The sequence below is a fragment of the Salmo salar genome, chromosome ssa26 (assembly GCF_905237065.1).
Source record: "Salmo salar chromosome ssa26, Ssal_v3.1, whole genome shotgun sequence".
NCBI classification, from domain to species: Eukaryota; Metazoa; Chordata; class Actinopteri; order Salmoniformes; family Salmonidae; genus Salmo; species Salmo salar.
This window is the reverse complement of record NC_059467.1, coordinates 7,427,060-7,450,963: the sequence shown is the minus strand read 5'-3', so window position 1 is coordinate 7,450,963 and position 23,904 is coordinate 7,427,060. Positions and strand designations below refer to the sequence as shown.

Sequence of the window (23,904 nt, the reverse complement as noted above, 5' to 3'; positions counted from 1 at the left end):
TGTCTGCTCAAACGGTCAGAAACAGACTCCATGAGGGTGGTATGAGGGCCCGACGTCCACAGGTGGGGGTTGTGCTTACAGCCCAACACCATGCAGGACGTTTGGCATTTGCCAGAGAACACCAAGATTGGCAAATTCGCCACTGGTGCCCTGTGCTCTTCACAGATAAAAGCAGGTTCACACTGAGCACTTGTGACAGACGTGACAGTCTGGAGACGCCGTGGAGAACGTTCTGCTGCCTGCAACATCCTCCAGCATGACCGGTTTGGCAGTGGGTCAGTCATGGTGTGGGGTGGCATTTCTCTGGGGGGACGCACAGCCCTCCATGTGCTCGCCAGAGGTAGCCTGACTGCCATTAGGTACCGAGATGAGATCCTCAGACCCCTTATGAGACCATATGCTGGTGCGGTTGGCCCTGGGTTCCTCCTAATGCAAGACAATGCTAGACCTCATGTGGCTGGAGTGTGTCAGCAGTTCCTGCAAGAGGAAGGCATTGATGCTATGGACTGCCCTGCCCGTTCCCCAGACCTGAATCCAATTGAGCACATCTGGGACATCATGTCTGGCTCCATCCACTAACGCCACGTTGCACCACAGACTGTCCAGGAGTTGGCGGATGCTTTAGTTCAGGTCTGGGAGGAGATCCCTCAGGAGACCATCCGCCACCTCATCAGGAGCATGCCCAGGCGTTGTAGGGAGGTCATACAGGCACGTGGAGGCCACACACACTACTGAGCCTCATTTTGACTTGAAAGTGGTATATATAAAGATCCAGTCCATTTAAAGAATTGGAGGCCTCTTACACTTCATTGTTGTGATGCAAAATATTCTAGCTAAATGCTTGGCGCATAGAATTAAAAAAGGCATTATCAGATATTATTCATCCTAATCAGACAGTTTTTTTTACATTGATGATATATTGGAGATAATATAAGACAAGTACTGGAAACAATGGAAATACTATGAAATATCGGGGAAACCAGGCCTGGTTTTCATAGCTGATTTTGAAAAGGCTTTTGATAAAGTACGACTGGAGATTATACAGTTGAAGTCGGAAGTTTACATACACCTTAGCCAAATACAATACAACTCAGTTTTTCACAATTCCTGACATTTAATCCTAGTAGAAATTCCCTGTCTTAGGTCACTTAGGATCACCACTTTATTTTAAGAATGTGAAATGTCAGAATAATAGTAGAGAGAAGGATTTATTTCAGCTTTTATTTCTTTCATCACATTCCCAGTGGGTCAGAAGTTTACATACACTCAAATAGTATTTGGTAGCATTGCCTTTAAATTGTTTAACTTGGGTCAAACGTTTTGGGTAGCCTTCCACAAGACCCATTTGCGACCAAGCTTTAACTTCCTGACTGATGTCTTGAGATCTTGCTTCAATATATCCACATAATTTTCCTTCCTCATAATGACATCTATTTTGTGAAGTGCACCAGTCCCTCCTGCAGCAAAGCACCCCCACAACATGATGCTGCCACCCCCATGCTTCACAGTTGGGATGGTGTTCTTCGGCATGCAAGCCTCCCCCTTTTTCCTCCAAACATAATGATGGTCACTATGGCCAAACAGTTCCATTTTTGTTTCATCAGACCAGAGGACATTTCTCTATAAAGTACGATCTTTGTCCCCATGTGCAGTTGCAAACCGTAGTCTGGCTTTTTTTAATGGCGGTTTTGGAGCAGTGGCTTCTTCCTTGCTGAGCGGCCTTTCAGGTAACGTCGATATAGGACTCGTTTTACTGTGGATATAGAATATTTTGTACCCGTTTCCTCCAGCATCTTCACAAAGTCCTTTGCTGTTGTTCTGTGATTGATTTGCACTTTTCGCACCAAAGTACGCTCATCTCCAGGAGACAGAACGCGTCTCCTTCCTGAGCGGTATGACAGCTGCGTGGTGTTTAAACTTGTGTACTATTGTTTGTACAGATGAACATGGTACCTTCAGGTGTTTGGAAATTGCTCCCAAGGATGAACCAGACTTGTGGAGTTCGACGAGTTCTTTTGATTTTCCCATGATGTCAAAGAGGCACTGAGTTTGAAGGTAGGCCTTGAAATACAGCCACAGGTACACCTCCAATTGACTCAAATGACATCAATTAGCCTATCAGAAGCTTCTAAACCCATGACATGTTCTGGAATTTTCCAAGCTGTTTAAAGACACAGTCAACTTAGTGTATGTAAACTTCTGACCCACTGGAATGTGATACAGTGAATTATAAGTGAAATAATCTGTCTGTAAACAATTGTTGGAAAAATTACTTGTGTCATGCACAAAGTAGATGTCCTAACCGACTTGCCAAAGCTATAGTTTGTTAACAAGAAGTTTGTGGAGTGGTTGAAAAACGAGTTTTAATGACTCCAACCTAAGTGTATGTAAACTTCCGACTTGAACTGTATATGGGGGATACAATCTTCCCAGCTCTGCAGATTTTGCTGCGAGCAGACAGAGTCATTAGATCATTTATTTTGGTACTTTCCATATGTAGCTCGTTTTTTGTCACAGGTCCAGGAATGGCTGAAGAATTGCAACATTTACCTACAACTAACGCTGCAGATAGCAATACTGGGTGATTTGAAAGGTCATAGTCAATCAATCAATAATATAATAATTATTTTAGCAAAAATGTTTCTTTAATGTACAATCTGTAGAAGCTATGAGAATAGAAAGGTTCAGTAGTTTTGTGAAGCATCATGGCAAATAGAAATTCAAAAGGATGGTGTTAAGAGATCGATGGGAGAGGTTGAATGGATCTGAAGGATGGAACTTATAACAACAAGATAACCAATGTAAAACATATGGGGTTTATAAAATATATATAGTTTCAGAGATTGTGTGAAATAGCACAGTTACAAATAGAAATCAAACTGGATGGACATCAGAAATAGAGGAAGGACTAAAAACAAATAAAATATAACTATTGTAAAATAGATTGTGTCTGTAAAATGTGTATAAACTGAAGGTAGAAGCCTAAGTGTTATTGTTTATTAGTTTACTCCATTTGGGGGAGGGGTGGAAGGGTTTGTGGGGAATAATAAAGGTATATTAAAACAAAAAAAGCATGTATGTATGTATGTATCTATGTATGTATGTATCTATGTATGTATATTTACCCAAAAAATATATGGGGGATTGGAAATTATGCAGACAATTACATTGATGGGAGCAACAATCTATCTGCAATATTAAAGCTGATCCACCCCTTAAAAAAACTAAACAGAAATACACTACGGAAAAAGAAGGAACAGCACGTCAGAAATCAGCTCAATGTAAATGAAGAATCCATAGACTAACCACTTCTGGGAAATTGGAAAACACTAAACAAACAAAGAATTATCTATCCAAAATGGAGATGTATGGGTAAACCACTTCTCCAATCTTGTTGGCTCTATAACAAAGCACAAACCGCTAAAACATATACATGATCAAATACAAAATCTTAGAATCAACTATTAAAGACAACCAGAATCTACTGATTCTCCAATTACCTTGAATTAACAACAGGACAAAATGAAAACGCTCCAACCCAAAAAGGCCTGTGGTGTTGATGGTATCCGCAATGAAACATCTATCGTAGGACATGCGTCAACAGCAACCTTGGAAAAATCCTCTGCATTATCATTAACAGCAGAATCATACATTTCCTCAGTGAAAACAATGTACTGAGAAAATATTAGATTGGCTTTTTACCAAATTATCATACAACAGACCACGTATTCACCCTGCACACCCTAATTGCCAAACAAACAAACCAAAACAAAGGCAAAGTATTCCCATGCTTTGTTGATTTCAAAAAAGCCTTTGACTCAATTTGGCATGATGTCTGTTATACAAATTGATGGAAAGTGATGTTGGGGGAAAAACATACGACATTATAAAATCCATGTACACAAACAACAAGTGTGAGGTTAAAATTGGCAAAAAACACACATATTTCTCCCCACAGAGCCGTGGGGTGAGACAGGGATGCAGCTTAAGCCCCACCGTCTCCAACATATATATCAACGCATTGGCGAGGGCACCTAGAACAGTCTGCAGCGCCCGGCCTCACCCTACTAGAATCTGAAGTCAAATGTCTAGTGTTTGCCGATGATCTGGTGCTTCTGTCGCCAACCAAGCAGGGCCTACAGCAGCACCTAGAGCTTCTGCACAGATTCTGCCAGACCTGGGCCCTGACAGTAAATCTCAGTAAGACCAAAATAATGGTGTTCCAAAAAAGGTCCAGTCACCAGGACCACAAATACAAATTCCATCTAGACACCGTTTCCCTAGAGCACACAAAAAACTATCCATACCTTGGCCTAAACATCAGCGCCACAGGTAACTTCCACAGAGCTGTGAATGATCTGAGAGACAAAGCAAGAAGGGCATTCTATGCCATCAAAAGGAACATAAAATTTGACATACCAATTAGGATCTGGCAAAAATACTTGAATCAGTTATAGAACCTGTTGCCCTTTATGGTTTTGAGCTCTGGGGTTCGCTCACCAACCAAGAATTCACAAAATGGGACAAACACCAAATTGAGACTCTGCATGCAGAAATCTGGAAAAATATCCTCCGTGTACAATGTAAAACACCAAATAATGCATGCAGAGCAGAATTAGGCCGATACCCGCTAATTGTGAAAATCCAGAAAAGAGCTGTTAAATTCTACAACCACCTAAAGGAAGCGATTCCCAACCTTTCATAACAAAGCCATCGCCTACAGAGAGATGAACCTGGAGAAGAGTCCCCTGAGCAAGCTGGTCCTGAAGCTCTGTTCACAAACACAAACAGACCCCACAGAGCCCCAGGACAGCAACACAATTAGACCCAACCAAATAATGAGAAAACAAAAATAATTATTTCCAATGTGTCAAGTAATTAACAAAAAAACAGAGCAAACTAGAGTGCTATTTGGCCCTAAACAGAGTACACAGTGGCAGAATACATGACCACTGTGACTGACCCAAACTTAAAGAAAGCTTTGACTATGTACAGACTCAGTGAGCATAGCCTTGCTATTGAGAAAGGCCGCCGTAGGCAGATCTGGATCTCAAGAGAAGACAGGCTATGTGCTCGCTGTCCACAAAATGAGGTGAAAACTGAGCTGCACTTCCTAACCTCCTGCCAAATGTATGACAATATTAGAGACACATATTTTCCTCAGATTACGAAGATCCAAAGAATTGAAAAACAAACCAGATTTTGATAAACTCCCATATCTACTGGGTGAAATACCACTGTGTGCCATCACAGCAGCAAGATTTGTGACCTGTTGCCACAAGAAAAGGGCAACCAGTGAAGAACAAACACCATTGTAAATACAACCCATATTTATGTTTATTCATTTTCCCTTTTGTACTTTAACTATTTGCACATCGTTACAACACTGTATATATACACATAATATGACATTTGTAATGTCTTTATTCTTTTGGAACTTCTGTGAGTGTAATGTTCATTTTTATTGTGTATTTCACTTTTGTACGTTATCTACTTCACTTGCTTTGGCAATGTTAACATATGTTTCCCATGCCAACAAAGCCCCTTGAATTGAATCGAGAGAGAGTGGCAGAGGGAGGGGTTGTCAAGACTGTTTTCATTTGTGACCAGCAGACGACAGAAAGAAAAAGAAAACAGTTATGAGCTGAACATAACAGAATGTCAATGGAATGGAGGACAGATGCAGGTGTCACGTCCACTCCCGCTCTCCCTCGCCGGTGCTTGACGTCGCCGGACTACTACCCACCGGCCCTGGCAACCCATCCTTACGCACACCTGGCAACCTTCATTACGCACACCTACGCCTCATTAGGCCCACCTGGACTTCATCACCTCCCTGATTACTTCCCCTTTATATAGCACTCCGTTGCTATCGCCCACCAGGTACTATTGTTTAACGTTTCCATGTTTAATCGCTTTATTTTGTATCGTTCATGTTCTTCGTCATTAAACTCAAACTGCACTTGCTTCCTGACGCCCTGCATCTACGTTACAGCAGGTGACCCAACTGTAGTTTATGACTAATACGATTTCCCCATTGTAGCCAGTTCAATTGCAGTAATTACGTATATAGATTTTATATCGATTTTTTGGTAATTCCATTACCGATTTGGTAACAAAGCTTTAAATCACTTAATAATTAATAAACAAACTTCATATTAGTAAAAACAGTAAGGTTACTGTAAGTCTTTCTTTACTTGTCACTTCTGTGAATGTTCATTATTCTTCCCCATGAAGGAGAGAAATGTTTAAATATCTTAAAGATTTGTTGGTTTTTGGTAATGGAATTACAGGGCAATGTTTCTTAAATTTATAGAAGGAAAATCATTTCTCCAAAATGAAATATATATGTTTTGATGTCAGTTGACAGGGGTGTTTACTTCAACATTGTGTTTTGATGCATTTCTAACCTTGTGACTTTTTCTGTTTGACCAAAAACAAAGCCACTGCTTATTCCAAATTTGTTCGGACAGAAAATGGTTGAAAAATGTATATATGCCTGTATGTATATATGCCTGCATTTTTTTTTTATTGACTTTTGTTAGTAGCTTTCATTTGACACCCAATTTGACATGCTCCTACAGTATGAACTTCACGTTGGTGCTCATGGCTCCTTTTAGATGGAAATGCCCTGGGACAATTGATGGCGAAAACAATCAAAACTATACACTTTGCACCGTTTTAACATATGCTTTCTTGGCCATGGTTCACTTGTAAACTCAATGTTACTTCTCTGGTTAAATAAAATAATTACAAATATATAGTAGTAGTTTAAGGGTAATAACAAAAACTATGGTGCACATTGTTATAAACTTATCATTCTATTTATCATTATTGCATCAATTCAGGAAATATATGGAGATATGGATTTTTGCCCATATCGCCCAACACTAACCACAGCAGAGGTCTGGAAAAGAGGGGATCTTGGATGAGAAGAGAAACGGGGGGGGGGATCTTGGATGAGTTCACACCTCCGTTAATTTAGCAGATGGTGGCAGTGTGTTAACGAGTTGGGGGAGGGGTGTGCCATGGTGTCACACATTATGGGGTGTGTGTGTGGGGGGGGGTCTATTAAGCTGAGTCCGGCTAGGCGCCAGCTGAACTGAAGCATGCTGATGCCTTAAGTGTGCGTTCATGCATATACTGTACATTCTGAAAGTATTCAGTCCCCTTGACTTTTTCCACATTTTGTTACATACAGCCTTATTCTAAAATGGATTAAATTGTTTGTTTTTTCCCCCTTCAATCTACACACAATACCTATAATGCAAAAAAATGTTTTTTTGAAATATTTGCAAATAGTAAAAAAAAACTTTTTAATGACATTTACATAAGTATTCAGACCCTTTACCCAGTGAAGCACCTTTGGCAGCGATTACAGCCTCGAGTCTTCTTGGGTGTGACGCTACAAGCTTGGCACACATGTATTTGGGGAGTTTCTCCCATTCTTCTCCGTAGATCCTCTCAGGCACCTTCAGGTTGGATGGGGAGCGTCGCTGCACAGCCATTTTCAGGTCTCACCAGATGTTCGATCGGGTTCAAATCCGGGCTCTGGCTGGGCCACATTGAGACTTGTCCCGAAGACACTCCTGCGTTGTCCTGGCTGTGTGCTAGGGTCATTGTCCTGGCTGTGTGCTTAGGGTCATTGTCCTGGCTGTGTGCTTAAGGTCATTGTCCTGTTGGAAGGTGAATGCTCTGGAGCAGGTTTTTTGCTCCTTTCATCTTTCCCTTGATACTGACTAGTCTCCCAGTCCCTGCCTCTGAAAACATCCCCACAGCATGATGCTGCCACCACCATGCTTCACCGTAGGAATGGTGCCAGGTTTCCTCCAGATGTGACGGTTGTCATTCAGGCCAAAGAGTTCAATCTTGGTCTCATCAAACCAGACAATCTTGTTTCTCATGGTCTGTCCTTTAGGTGTCTTTTGGCAAACTCCAAGCGGGCTGTCATGTGCCATAGTTACCATTGGGTTCTTGGTCACCTCCCTGACCAAGGGCCCTTCTCCCCCGATTTGCTCAGTTTGGCTGACCAGCCAGCTCTATGAAGTGGTTCCAAACTTCTTCCATTTAAGAACGATGGAGGCCACCATGTTCTTGGGGACCTTCAATGCTGCAGACATTTTTTGGTACCCTTCCCCAGATCTGTGCCTCGACACAATCCTGTCTCGAGCTCTACAGACAATTCCTTTGACCTCATGGCTTGGTTTTTGCTCTGACATCCACTGTTAACTGTGGGACCCTATATAGACAGGTGTGTGCGCCTTTCCAAATAATGTCCAATCAATTGAATTTACTGCAGGTGGACTCCATTCAAGTTGTAGAAACATCTCAAGGATGACCAGTGGAAACAGGATGCACCTAAGCTCAATTTCGAGTCTCATAGCAAAGGGTCTGAATACTTATGTAAATAAGGTATTACTGTTTTACATTTTTAATAAATGTGCAAACATTTCGAAAAACCTGTTTTCGCATTGTCATTATGGGGTATTGTGTGTAGATTGATGTAGAAAATAAATTTTAGAATAATGCTATAACGTACCTGAATTTGGATAAAGGCAAGGGGTCTGAATACTTTCCGGATGCAATGTATGTGCCTGTACCCTTTGAGGCCCCTGTGACTGTTTTAATGACAAATCTGGCCCTTTAATTGTGTTGTAATGATGAGAGCTCCATTAAAATGTGATAATCAATCCTAATGCACAGCATGCAAAATACATGAAATGTGTTATGGATACAATGTACAGTATATGAAGGAACTTCACAGAATTAATTTTCTGTCTGGGCATGATTAGGCTTGGATTTTATAGACAGGTTGGCTGACAACGTCATGAAAATGATGTGTGCACATCGATGTGACAAGAAGGCATGGGTTGTTATGATACTGAATGGTCAGATAGCTAGCAACAATGACAAGAAGCTGCCAGGTGGGGAATCGTAGGTGGCTCATTTCAGCTCGTTGTACTGCATCTTGTTATTGATACAATGTCTTGTTTTGACTGATGTCATGTCTATGCTAATATGGCTAAAATTCGCAAGCTGGCTAACCAACAACTGTAACAATATATTTGAGAGACAACAAGTGCTCAATGTGTAAATATATATATGTTTTCAATAAACATTGAAACAAAATAGTCTACATGTTCTCAATCTAAGCAAACCCCGTCTGTTTTGCCCCATAGTTGCACACACATCGGTTTTGTTGCCAAACATTCAACCTGTCTATACAGTGCTGCATACAGGTAGCTGCCAAAACAATGGAAACACTTGAGTAAATGAGGGATACAAAGTGTATTGAAAGCAGGTGTTTCCACGCAGGTGTGGTTAATGAGTTCATTAAGCAATTCATATCCCATCATGCTTAGGGTCATGTATACAAATTCTGGGCAGGCGATTATTTTGGCTACCATGGCTATGTCCCCATAGGATGACAATGCCCCCATCCACAGGGCTTGAGTCGTCACTGAATAATTTGATTAGCATAAAAATTATGTAAACCATATGCCATGGCCATCTGTCAGCAGATCTTAACCCAATTGAACACTTATGGGAGACTCTAGAGCAGCGCCTGAGACGGCGTTTTCCACCACCATCAACAAAACACCAAATGATGGAATTTCTTGTGAAAGAATAGTGTCGCTCCCTCCAATAGAGTCCCAGACACTTGTAGAATCTACGCTAAGGTGCACTGAAGCCGTTCTGGCTTGTCGTGGCCAAACGCCCTATTAAGACACTTTATGTTGATGTTTCCTTCATTGTGGCAGTTACCTGTCTGTGTGTGTTCTCCATCTGACAGACAAGCGAGGGAGCTAGGGTTAAGGTGACCAGGGGTCATAATCAGTGATGGCTATGGCAGAGAGAGAGAGGGGATACACACAGACAAACCGCACACTCAAATCTGTGTGTGTGTGTGTGCAGTCAGAGACAGAAAGTAAATCTCCCCACTCTGGGACACTTAGAGAGAGATGAGAAAGTCAATTTTTCTCATGTCTGTCAGTAAAGAAGAGTGATGACTTCCCTCTGATCATCAGAGGACCCTTGGAGACCGCAGGACTAAGACATCATAAAAACACTGAGGTCCATCAAAACAACCCCCCCCCATCAAAAATGATATCCTAGATCCTTAAATGAACTACTTTCTCAGACCCACAACCGTAGCTCAACTTGAAATCTCATTACCACCCCATCACAGCCCCCACCCTTGACAAACAGAATGGGTGACATTGGTTCAGCAGGACTCTAAACTAATATCGACACTGGCTTATGTCCAATACACACGCACACTCTCACACACACACACACACACACACACACACACACACACACACAAACAAGCAAAACACACACACACCTCAACACAACAAATAATGACATTTCTGAACCCAGCTCACCTCTCTCTCTCCTTGTTGACCAGTGTTGAAATGGGTAAAAACAGAGATTGTGCGGCTTAGAGCCCAGCCACAAATCCACATAACAATGTACAAGTGGAAGAGAGGAAGAGTAGGAGAGAAGGGAACCAAAAAGGAGCCAAATCTGCTTTAAGGTTCAGGAAGGGGTCAGGGATGTAAGGCTTGAGATTCAGAAAAAGAGGTCACACAAAACAGAAGATTTAGATTTAAGTATTGGATTTGCCCACAAAAGACAATATTGCCCGTTCCAACTCTCTGGAAAGCACAATAATAAGCCTATGACTGTTCCTTATTAAGTATGTATTTATATTGTATCACCTTCCCCAACTCTTCTATATCTACTACATAAGGCTTTATTATTCTGGTAGATCTCTGACTCTGCAATCCAATAATATGAACAGCTTCTATAGCATAGGCCTATAAAAACACAGAGAAAGCTTCAAACAAGTCACAGCCTACAATTATTTGCACAGTATAAAATGAGTCAAAATGTCTCTTTTCAATTCCCATGTGCTCCAGCTCTAAGGATTGCTCTGGATTATGCTAGAGTTGTTGATTCTATAGGTTAGCCTACCTAAACTACAGTATGAGGTTATTTTAGGTAACGTACGTATCATCTAGTTGTTCATACAAAAACGTCTCTCAAAGTTTTCTATGCAAGAGTGTAACCATCAGAACGTTCTCGTCAATAACACTGCGCTTCATCATTTTCTAGCGAATAGGCTACCTCAAAATCATATCACTAACCTGCATACCTCTTGCGCTATCCTCAGATGACAGAACTGTTGCGATGGATATGCGTTGACGCATCTTCCTTGGCGGGACTATCCCCTTGGCAGGAATTGACCGATCGATCGCTGTGATCATTGATTGGGTTTATCGAATCCCCTATTATTGGTCCCTATAACTTCTATACCTGTTCCATCCGTCGACATCGATGCACAGTGGGTACGGGAAGACAGCTGTTCGCTTTCAACCAGTGACTATCATCGCACCGCGAGCCTTTCACTCACTTGCGCCCTGAGAGAGAGAGAGGAGGATATTTGCGAGTCCATTACAACCTCTAGTGTTCGCAAATTCAACAGACATTATGGCCCAATCCCAAATAGACCACAGGTGTCAAACTAATTCCACGGAGGGAATTTCGCTCCTCCCTTGTCCTTGATTGATAAATTAAGGTCACTAATTAATAAGTAAGGAAAAAACTAGAACTTGCAGACACTAGGCCCTCCATGGGATGAGTTTGACACCCCTGCCCTAGACCCTACTATACCGTATGCATTTGTGGAGATAAGAAAGGGTTTGAAAGGTGTAAGCAATATGGTATTTAGCTCCACTTGCTAACTGATGCATCACCGTGGGCTAGGTGTAAGTTTCATCATGTTGTTTACACTTGTCAAATCCTCTGAAATCTCCACAGGGGCTAGGGCAGGGATCATTAATTTGGAAAAGATGGTCAGGGGGCCGTTGCCTGAACATAATAAAAAATAATTTGTGGACTGCAAATTGATCGCAAGAAGCGCAAACAGATATGATACTTGACTAAAACATAATAATTTCAAACCTTGCTTACATTTGTATATGATCACATACAGAGGCGTTGTGCACCCCAACAATCTGAGGGGGCACAAAATACGTGAGGATGGCTGGAGGGCAGTAGGCCACCCGCCCTGAAGTTGGAGAATGTTGCATTTTCCAAACAAATTATATAGCTTTTTCCTGCACTTTAGAGTCATCATCATTATGCTAATTTTATGTAAATAAAAGTATATTTTTCTGCATATTTAATCATACCTCTTGAGCTGTCTGTATCGTCCTGACTGGTGGTTCTTTTTTTTAAAGAAATGAAATATGCTTCTCTGCATCTCTGCTAAAATCTGGGTAAAAGATTGAAAGGAGTGTGAGTCTTATTCAGTACATTTAATTATTGCTTGATTTTCTTAAGGTGGCAATATGTAACCTTTTGGGCAACCTGACCAAATTCACATAGAAATGTGAGTTATAGATCTATCACTCGCCTTGAAAATAAGTCTAAGAAGCTGTATATATGTTCTATGTGTGCTATTTCTATGCTTCCCATTCCTAAGTTATGTTTTTGCATCTTTTACTTTTGGTTGTATACATCAGCTTCAAACAGCTGAAACAACAATATATTTGGTTATGGAAAATATATTTCACATCAGTTTAGATGGAACAACGATTATCTACACCAGGTATTCGCAATCTGGGGTACCCCTGCAATGCCGTCGGGGTAAACCAAATAAAAATGTGAAAAAGCTGTCTACATACCATCACAGACTGATGCTGGCACTAAGACTGCACTCAATGAGCTGTATTCTGCCATAAGCAAACAGGAAAACGCTCACCCAGAGGCGGCACTCCTAGTGTCCGGGGATTTTAATGCAGGGAAACTTAAATCCGTCTTACCAGATTTCTATCAGCATGTTAAATGTGCAACCGGAGGGAAAAAAACTGTGGAACACCTTTACTCCACACACAGAGACGCATACAAAGCTCTCCCTCGCCCTCCATTTGGCAAGTCTATCCTCCTGATTCCTGCTTTCAAGCAAAAATTAAAGCAGGAAGCACCAGTGACTCGATCAATAAAAAAGTGGTCAGATGAAGCAGATGCTAAGCTACAGAACTGTTTTGCTAGCACAGACTGGAATATGTTCCGGGATTTCTCTGATGGCATTGAGGAGTACACCACATCAGTCATTGGCTTCATCAATAAGTGCATCGATGACGTCGTACCCACAGTGACCGTACGTACATACCCAAACCAGAAGCCATGAATTATAGGCAACGTCCACACTGAGCTAAAGGCTAGTGCTGCTGCATTCAAGGAGCAGGCCTCTAACCCAGGAAGCTTATAAGAAATTCACTGTCATTTTCAACCTCTCCCTGTCTGAGTCTGTAATACCAACATTTTAAGCAGACCATCGTAGTCCCTGTGCCCAAGAACGCTAAGGTAGCCTGCCTAAAGGACTTCCGACCCGTAGCACTCACGTCTGTAGCCATGAAGTGCTTTGAAAGGCTGGTCATGGCTCACATCAACACCATTATCCCAGAAGCCCTAGACCCACCATAATTTGCATACCGCCCCAACAGATCCACAGATGATACAATCTCTGTTGCACTCCACACTGCCCTTTCCCAGCTGGACAAAAGGAACATCTATGTGAGAATGTTATTTATTGACTACAGCTCAGCGTTCAACACCATAGTGCCCTCAAAGCTCATCAATGAGCTAATGACCCTGGGACTAAACACCTGCCTCTGCAACTGGATCCTGGACTTCCCGACAGGCCGCCCTCACGCGGTAAGGGTAGGTAACAACACATCCGCCATGCTGATCCTCAACACAGGGGCCCCTCAGGGGTGCGTGCTCAGTCCTCTCCCTCGACGTGATCAAGACAAAGGAGATGATTGTGGACTACAGGAAAAAGAGGACCAGACACAACCCCACATTCTCATCGATGGGACTGTGTTCACATCACCAACAAACTAACATGGTCCAAGCACACCAAGACAGTCATGAAGAGGGCACAAAAAAACCTATTCCCCCTCAGGAAGCTGAAAAGATTTGACATGGGTCCTCAGATTCTCAAAAGGTTTTACAGCTGCACCATCGAGAGCATCCTGACTGGTTGCATCACTGCCTGGTATGGAAACTGCTCGGCCTCCGACCGCAAGGCACTACAGAGGGTAGTGCATACGGTCCAGTACATCACTGGGGCAAAGCTTCCTACCATCCAGGACCTTTATACCAGGAGGTGTCAGAGGAAGGCCCAAAAAATTGTCAAAGACTCCAGCCACCCTAGTCATAGAGTGTTCTCTCTGCTACCGCATGGCAAGCGGTACCAGAGCACCAAGTCTAGGTCCAAGAGGCTTCTAAAAAAGCTTCTACCCCCAAGCCATAAGACTCCTGAACATCTAATAACAAATAATGTGATTTTACTTCCTATTCTTACTTATGGCATGGGGCTGTGAAGTTCAACCCTATGCTTACAGACTTGTTTACGTGCTGCTGGGCGTTTTGTTGCTAACCTTACTTTGCTACCTGACAACTTTACGTTTTTTACTTTTAATTACCGTTTATATTTTTAGTTTTTCCCTCACTCCCTCACTTTTTTCATTCAACTTTTTCACTCCGGACGCTTTATCTGGACATGGTTCATGAGGACCTCCACCAGCCGAAGCTAAGTAGTAACATTAACACGAGGCCTTCTAATTGCAGTTGCTGTACTCATAATATACAGGAGAACGATCGCCTTATGGGGAGGATAGCTGTGCTGCAAGCCCAGCTTCAGACGCAATCATTAGGCAAGGGTAATTTAAGTGTAGGAAAGGATGAAACAGTGTCTGTGCCAGCAGTAAGTACAGATAGTAGTATAAATCCCCTCGCACGGTCCCCGCAGCCGGACAACTTTCTCATGGCTTCTGGAGGGAAATAATGTAGGAATGCTCAACCTGTGTCGCTCATTCAGCCGACAGAAACTTTCAACCGGTTCTCCCCATTAAGCAGCGAGTCGGAGTCAGCGGCCGAGCCTTCTCTGGTCTCTACTCCTACCGTTACGGGGTCTGAGACGCCGAAGCCTCCTACCATTAGCTCTGACAAATTGAAAACCCTAGTCATTGGCAACTCCATTACCCGCAGTATTAGACTTAAAATGAATCATCCAGTGATCATACACTGTTTACCAGGGGGCAGGGCTACCTACGTTAAGGCTAATCTGAAGATGGTGCTGGCTAAAGCTAAAACTGGCGAGTGTAGAGAGTATAGGGATATCGTTATCCACGTCAGCACCAACGATGTTAGGATGAAACAGTCAGAGGTCACCAAGCGCAACATAGCTTCAGCATGTAAATCAGCTAGAAAGATGTGTCGTCATCAAGTAATTGTCTTTGGCCCCCTCACAATTAGGGGGAGTGATGAGCTCTACAGCAGAGTCTCACAACTCAATCGCTGGTTGAAAACTGTTTTCTGCCCCTCCCAAAAGATAGAATTTGTAGATAATTGTCCTTCTTTCTGGGACTCACCCACAAACAGGACCAAGCCTGGCCTGTTGAAGAGTGACGGACTCCATCCTAGTTGGAGGGGTGCTCTCATCTTATCTACGAACATAGACAGGGCTCAAACTCCCCTAGCTCCACAATGAAATAGGGTGCAGGCCAGGCAGCAGGCTGTTAGCCAGCCTGACAGGTTAGTGGAGTCTGCCACTAGCATAGTCAGTGTAGTCAGCTCAGCTATCCCCATTGAGACTGTGTCTGTGCCTCGACCTAGGTTGGGCAAAACTAAACATGGCGGTGTTCGCTTTAGGAATCTCACTAGAATAAAGACCTCCTCCATTCCTGACATTATTGAAAGAGATTGTGATACCTCACATCTCAAAATAGGGCTACTTAATGTTAGATCCATCACTTCCAAGGCAGTTATAGTCAATGAACTAATCACTGATCATAATCTTGATGTGATTGGCCTGACTGAAACATGGCTTAAGCCTGATGAATTTACTGTGTTAAATGAGGCCTCACCTCCTGGTTACACTAGTGACCATATCCCCCGCGCATCCTGCAAAGGCGGATGTGTTGCTAACATTTACGATAGCAAATTTCAATTTACAAAAAAACCCTGACGTTTTCGTCTTTTGAGCTTCTAGTAATGAAATCCATGCAGGCTACACAATCACTTTTTATAGCTACAGTTTACAGGCCTCCTGGGCCATATACAGTGTTCCTCACTGAGTTCCCTGAATTCCTATCGGTCCTTGTCGTCATAGCAGATAATATTCACATTTCTGGTGACTTTAATATTCACATGGAAAAGTCCACAGACCCACTCCAAAAGGCTTTCGGGGCCATCATTGACTCAGTGGGTTTTGTCCAAAATGGCTCCGGACCTACTCACTGCCACAGTCATACTCTGGACCTAGTTTTGTCCCATGGAATAAATGTTGTGCATCTTAATGTTTTTCCTCATAATCCTGGACTATCGGACAACCATTTTATTACATTTGCAATTGCAACAAATAATCTGCTCAGACCCCAACCAAGGATCATCAAAAGTCGTGCAATTAATTCTCAGACAACCCAAAGATTCCTTGATGCCCCTCCAGACTCCATCTGCCTACCCAAGGATGTCAGAGAACAAAAATCAGTTAACCACCTAACTGAGGAACTCAATTTAAACTTGTGCAATACCCTAGATGCAGTCGCACCCTAAAAACTAAAAACATTTTTCATAAGAAACTACCTCCCTGGTATACAGAAAATACCCGAGCTCTGAAGCAAGCTTCCAGGAAATTGGAACGGAAATGGCGCCACACCAAACTGGAAGTCTTCCGACTAGCTTGGAAAGACAGTACCGTGCAGTATTGAAGAGCCCTCACTGCTGCTCGATCATCCTATTTGTCCAACTTAATTGAGGAAAATAAGAGCAATCCAAATTTATTTTTGATACTGTCGCAAAGCTAACCTGTTAGGGTTAGGGGGCTATTGACACGGCTGGATAAAAAACGTACCCGATTTAATCTGGTTACTACTCCTGCCCAGTAACTAGAATATGCATATAATTGGATAGAAAACACCCTAAAGTTTCTAAAACTGTTTGAATGGTGTCTGTGAGTATAACAGAACTCAAATGGCAGGTCAAAACCTGAGAAGATTCTGTACAGGAAGTACCCTGTCTGACCATTTCTTGAACTTCTTTGCCATCTCTATCGATTACAAAGGATCTCTGCTATAACGTGACACTTCCTACGGCTCACATGGTCTCTCAGAAGGTGGCAAAAACCTGAATCGTGGCTTTGCAGGCTCTGGCTGAAACAAAGTAGCGCGTTTGGGTAGTGGCTGGTTACAGTACTGTGAGACTCATGCTCGTGCCCGCGTCGACCGAAAGCTTTCTTTTCCTTTGTCTGTTTACCTAAAAGGATATTCCCGGTCGGAATATTATCGCTTTTTTACGAGAAAAATGGCATAAAAATGGATTTTAAACAGCGGTTGACATGCTTCGAAGTACGGTAATGGAATATTTAGATTTTTTTGGTCACGAATTGCACCATGCGCGCGACCCTTATTTACCATTCGGATAGTGTCTTGAACGCACGAACAAAACGCCGTTATTTGGATATAACGATGGATTATTTTGGACCAAACCAACATTTGTTATTGAAGTAGAAGTCCTGGGAGTGCATTCTGACGAAGACAACAAAAGGTAATCAAACTTTTGTAATAGTAAATCTGATTTTGGTGAAGGCTAAACTTGCCGGGTGTCTAAATAGCTAGCCCGTGATGGCTGGGCTATGTACTTAGAATATTGCAAAATGTGCTTTCACCAAAAAGCTATTTTAAAATCGGACATATCGAGTGCATAGAGGAGTTCTGTATCTATAATTCTTAAAATAATTGTTATGCTTTTTGTGAACGTTTATCGTGAGTAATTTAGTAAATTGTTAGTACATTCCCCGGGAGTTTGCGGGGGGTATGCTAGTTCTGAACGTCACATGCCAATGTAAAAAGCTGTTTTTTGATATAAATATGAACTTGATTGAACAAAACATGCATGTATTGTATAACATAATGTCCTAGGGTTGTCATCTGATGAAGATCATCAAAGGTTAGTGCTGCATTTAGCTGTGGTTTGGGTTTTTGTGACATTATATGCTAGCTTGAAAAATGGGTGTCTGATTATTTCTGGCTGGGTACTCTGCTGACATAATCTAATGTTTTGCTTTCGTTGTAAAGCCTTTTTGAAATCGGACAGTGTGGTTCGATTAACGAGAGTCTTGTCTTTAAATAGCTGTAAAATAGTCATATGTTTGAGAAATTGAAGTAAGAGAGGCTAACTAAAAAGCAGCATTCCCCAAGAGAGGATGGCTTTCACTTCAGCAGTAATAAATTCATGAAATTCTTTGAGGAAAAGATCATGATCATTAGAATGCAAATTACGGACTCCTCTTTAAATCTGCGTATTCCTCCAAGGCCTGAGTGTCCTGAGTGTGCACAACTCTGCCAGGACAACTCTGCCTTCAAGCTTCATACTGGACCCTATTCCAACTAAACTACTGAAAGAGCTGCTTCCTGTGCTTGCCCCCCCCCCCCCCCATGTTGAACATAATAAACGTCTCTCTATCCACCGGATGTGTTCCAAACTCACTAAAAGTGGCAGTAATAAAGCCCCTCTTGAAAAAGCCAAACCTTGACCCAGAAAATATAAAAATCTATCGGCCTATATCGAATCTCCCATTCCTCTCAATTTAAAAAAAAAAAACGGTTGCGCAACTCACTGCCTTCCTGAAGACAAACAATGTATACGAAATGCTTCAGTCTGGTTTTAGACCCCATCATAGCACTGAGACTGCACTTGTGAAGGTGGTAAATGACCTTTTAATGGAGTCAGACCGAGGCTCAGCATCTGTCCTTGCTGCTTTTGATACCGCCAATCACCACATTCTTTTGGAGCGATTGGAAACCCAAATTGGTCTACAAGTTCTGGCCTGGTTTAGAGCTTATCTGTCGGAAAGATATCAGTTTGTCTCTGTGGATGGTTTGTCCTCTGACAAATCAACTGTAAATTTCGGTGTTCCTCAAGGTTCCGTTTTAGGACCACTATTGTTTTCACTATATATTTTACCTCTTGGGGATGTCATTCGAGAACATAATGTTAACTTTCACTGCTATGCAGATGACACACAGCTGTACATTTCGATGAAACATACATTTACATTTACATTTAATACATTTAGCAGACGCTCTTATCCAGAGCGACTTACAAATTGGTGCATTCACCTTATGATATCCAGTGGAACAACCACTTTACAATAGTGCATCTAAATCTTTTAAGGGGGGGGGTTAGAAGGATTACTTTATCCTATCCTAGGTATTCCTTAAAGAGGTGGGGTTTCAGGTGTCTCCGGAAGGTGGTGATTGACTCCGCTGTCCTGGCGTCGTGAGGGAGCTTGCTCCACCATTGGGGTGCCTGAGCAGCGAACAGTTTTGACTGGGCTGAGCGGGAACTGTGCTTCCTCAGAGGTAGGGGGGCCAGCAGGCCAGAGGTGGATGAACGCAGTGCCCTTGTTTGGGTGTAGGGCCTGATCAGAGCCTGAAGGTATGGAGGTGCCGTTCCCTTTACAGCTCCGTAGGCAATCACCATGGTCTTGTAGCGGATGCAAGCTTCAACTGGAAGCCAGTGGAGAGAGCGGAGGAGCGGGGTGACGTGAGAGAACTTGGGAAGGTTGAACACCAGACGGGCTGCGGCGTTCTGGATGAGTTGTAGGGGTTTAATGGCACAGGCAGGGAGCCCAGCCAACAGCGAGTTGCAGTAATCTAGACGGGAGATGACAAGTGCCTCGATTAGGACCTGCGCCGCTTCCTGTGTGAGGCAGGGTCGTACTCTGCGAATGTTGTAGAGCATGAACCTACAGGATCGGGTCACCGCCTTGATGTTAGTGGAGAACGACAGGGTGTTGTCCAGGATCACGCCAAGGTTCTTAGCACTCTGGGAGGAGGACACAAGGGAGTTGTCAACCGTGATGGCGAGATCATGGAACGGGCAGTCCTTCCCCGGGAGGAAGAACAGCTCCGTCTTGCCGAGGTTCAGCTTGAGCTGGTGATCCGTCATCCACACTGATATGTCTGACAGACATGCAGAGATGCGATTCGCCGCCTGGTTATCAGAAGGGGGAAAGGAGAAGATTAATTGTGTGTCGTCTGCATAGCAATGATAGGAGAGACCATGTGAGGATATGACAGAGCCAAGTGACTTGGTGTATAGCGAGAATAGGAGAGGGCCTAGAACAGAGCCCTGGGGGACACCAGTGGTGAGAGCGCATGGTGCGGAGACAGATTCTCGCCACGCCACCTGGTAGGAGCGACCTGTCAAGTAGGACGCAATCCAAGCATGGGCCGCGCCGGAGATGCCCAACTCGGAGAGGGTGGAGAGGAGGATCTGATGGTTCACAGTATCAAAGGCAGCAGATAGGTCTAGAAGGATGAGAGCAGAGGAGAGAGAGTTAGCTTTAGCAGTGCGGAGAGCCTCCGTGACACAGAGAAGAGCAGTCTCAGTTGAATGCCCAGTCTTGAAACCTGACTGATTAGGATCAAGAAGGTCATTCTGAGAGAGATAGCAGGAGAGCTGGCCAAGGACGGCACGTTCAAGAGTTTTGGAGAGAAAAGAAAGAAGGGATACTGGTCTGTAGTTGTTGACATCGGAGGGATCGAGTGTAGGTTTTTTCAGAAGGGGTGCAACTCTCGCTCTCTTGAAGACGGAAGGGACGTAGCCAGCGGTCAAGGATGAGTTGATGAGCGAGGTGAGGAAGGGGAGAAGGTCTCCGGAAATGGTCTGGAGAAGAGAGGAGGGGATAGGGTCAAGTGGGCAGGTTGTTGGGCGGCCGGCCGTCACAAGACGCGAGATTTCATCTGGAGAGAGAGGGGAGAAAGAGGTCAAAGCACAGGGTAGGGCAGTGTGAGCAGGACCAGCGGTGTCGTTTGACTTAGCAAACGAGGATCGGATATCGTCAACCTTCTTTTCAAAATGGTTGACGAAGTCATCCGCAGAGAGGGGGGGAGGAGGATTCAGGAGGGAGGAGAAGGTAGCAAAGAGCTTCCTAGGGTTAGAGGCAGATGCTTGGAATTTAGAGTGGTAGAAAGTGGCTTTAGCAGCAGAGACAGAAGAGGAGAATGTAGAGAGGAGGGAGTGAAAGGATGCCAGGTCCGCAGGGGAGGCGAGTTTTCCTCCATTTCCGCTCGGCTGCCCGGAGCCCTGTTCTGTGAGCTCGTAGTGAGTCGTCGAGCCATGGAGCTGGAGGGGAGGACCGAGCCGGCCTGGAGGATAGGGGACAGAGAAAATCAAAGGATGCAGAGAGGGAGGAGAGGAGGGTTGAGGAGGCAGAATCAGGAGATAGGTTGGAGAAGGTTTGAGCAGAGGGAAGAGATGATAGGATGGAAGAGGAGAGAGTAGCGGAGAGAGAGAGCGAAGGTTGGGACGGCGCAATACCATCCGAGTAGGGGCAGAGTGAGAAGTGTTGGATGAGAGCAAGAGGGAAAAGGATACAAGGTAGTGGTCGGAGATTTGGAGGGGAGTTGCAATGAGATTAGTGGAAGAACAGCATCTAGTAAAGATGAGGTCAAGCGTATTGCCTGCCTTGTGAGTAGGGGGGGAAGGTGAGAGGGTGAGGTCAAAAGAGGAGAGGAGTGGAAAGAAGGAGGCAGAGAGGAATGAGTCAAAGGTAGACGTGGGGAGGTTAAAGTCACCCAGAACTGTGAGAGGTGAGCCATCCTCAGGAAAGGAACTTATCAAGGCGTCAAGCTCATTGATGAACTCTCCAAGGGAACCTGGAGGGCGATAAATGATAAGGATGTTAAGCTTGAAAGGGCTGGTAACTGTGACAGCATGGAATTCAAATGAGGAGATAGACAGATGGGTCAGGGGAGAAAGAGAGAATGTCCACTTGGGAGAGATGAGGATTCCAGTGCCACCACCCCGCTGGCTCGATGCTCTAGGGGTATGCGAGAACACGTGGGCAGACGAAGAGAGAGCAGTAGGAGTAGCAGTGTTATCTGTGGTAATCCATGTTTCCGTCAGCGCCAGGAAGTCTAGGGACTGGAGGGTAGCATAGGCTGAGATGAACTCAGCCTTGTTGGCTGCAGACCGGCAGTTCCAGAGGCTGCCTGAGACCTGGAACTCCACGTGGGTCGTGCGCGCTGGGACCACCAGGTTAGAGTGGCAGCGGCCACGCGGTGTGAAGCGTTTGTATGGCCTGTGCAGAGAGGAGAGAACAGGGATAGACAGACACATAGTTGACAAGCTACAGAAGTGTTGTTTCTTGTATTATTGTCTCTTGTGTCTTTAGAGAACTGTTTCACTTTGATATCCTTTTTCTTCTGTCCTGATTTTCTCTTTCTTTTATTCTGTTAACTAGATAGTCTTTTATCTAGAAAAACAAAACATGGTGAAGCCCCAAAATTGCCCTCGCTGGAAGCCTGTGTTTCAGACATAAGGAAGTGGATGGCTGCTAACTTTCTACTTTTAAACTCAGACAAAACAGAGATGCTTGTTCTAGGTCCCAAGAAACAAAGAGATCTTCTGTTGAATCTGACAATTAATCTTGATGGATGTACAGTCATCTCAAGTAAAACTGTGAAGGACCTCGGCGTCTTACGCTGGACCCTGATCTTTCTTTTTACGAACATATCAAGACTGTTTCAAGTACAGCTTTTTTTCAATCTACATAACATTGCATAAATCAGAGATTTTCTGTCCAATAATTATGCAGAAAAATGAATCCATGCTTTTGTCACTTCTAGGTTAGACTACTGCAATGCTCTACTTTCCAGCTACCCGGATAAAGCACTAAATAAACTTCAGTTAGTGCTAAATACGGCTGCTAGAATCCTGACTAGAACCAAAAAATGTGATCATATTACTCAAGTGCTAGCCTCCCTACACTGGCTTCCTGTTAAGGCAAGGGCTGATTTCAAGGTTTTACTGCTAACCTACAAAGCATTACATGGGCTTGCTCCTACCTATCTTTCCGATTTGGTCCTGCCGTACATACCTACACGTACGCTATGGTCACAAGATGCGGCCCTACTAATTGTCCCTAGAATTTCTAAGCAAACAGCTGGAGGCAGGGCTTTCTCCTATAGAGCTCCATTTTTATGGAATGGTCTGCCTACCCATGTGAGAGACGCAGACTCGGTCTCAACCTTTAAGTCTTTATTGAAGACTCATCTCTTCAGTAGGTCCTATGATTGAGTGTAGTCTGGCCCAGGAGTGTGAAGGTGAACGGAAAGGCACTGGAGCAACGAACCGCCCTTGCTGTCTCTGCCTGGCCGGTTCCCCTCTCTCCACTGGGATTCTCGGCCTCTAACCCTATTACAGGGGCTGAGTCACTGGCTCACTGGTGCTCTTCCATGCTGTCCCTAGGAGGGGTGCGTCACTTGAGTGGGTTGAGTCACTGACGTGGTCTTCCTGTCTAGGTTGGCGCCCCCCTTGGGTTGTGCCGTGGCGGAGATCTTTGTGGGCTATACTCGGCCTTGTCTCAGGATGGTAAGTTGGTGGTTAAAGATATCCCTCTAGTGGTGTGGGGGCTGTGCTTTGGCAAAGTGGGTGGGGTTATATCCTGCCTGTTTGGCCCTGTCTGGGGGTATCATCGGATGGGGCCACAGTGTCTCCTGACCCCTCTTGTCTCAGCCTCCAGTATTTATGCTGCAGTGGTTTATGTGTCGGGAGTATTTTTCCTGTCTTATCCGGTGTCCTGTGTGAATATAAGTATGTTCTCTCTAATTCTCTCTTTCACTCTTTCTTTCTCTATCTCAGAGGACCTGAGCCCTAGAACCATGCCTCAGGACTACCTGGCATGATGACTCCTTGCTGTCCCCAGTCCACCTGGCCATGTTGCTGCTCCAGTTTCAACTGTTCTGCCTGCGGCTATGGAACCCTGACCTGTTCACCGGACGTGCTACCTGTCCCAGACCTGCTGTTTTCAACTCTCTA

General features: G+C 43.9%; 1 protein-coding gene across 2 annotated transcripts in view; it reads right to left on the bottom strand.

Annotated features, from left to right (window-relative positions):
• LOC106587065 (LARGE xylosyl- and glucuronyltransferase 2) overlaps nucleotides 1–11,347 on the bottom strand; it is a 287,326-nt gene extending 275,979 nt beyond the window's left edge. Inside the window, exon 1 of one of the 2 annotated variants that reach the window (XM_014174962.2) lies at nucleotides 11,154–11,347. The gene's annotated coding sequence lies outside the window, so the exon portion shown is untranslated. The remainder of the gene's footprint in view (nucleotides 1–11,153) is intronic. The other variant, XM_045708271.1, reaches the window with a different exon arrangement.
• Between the last annotated feature and the right edge of the window lie 12,557 nt (nucleotides 11,348–23,904).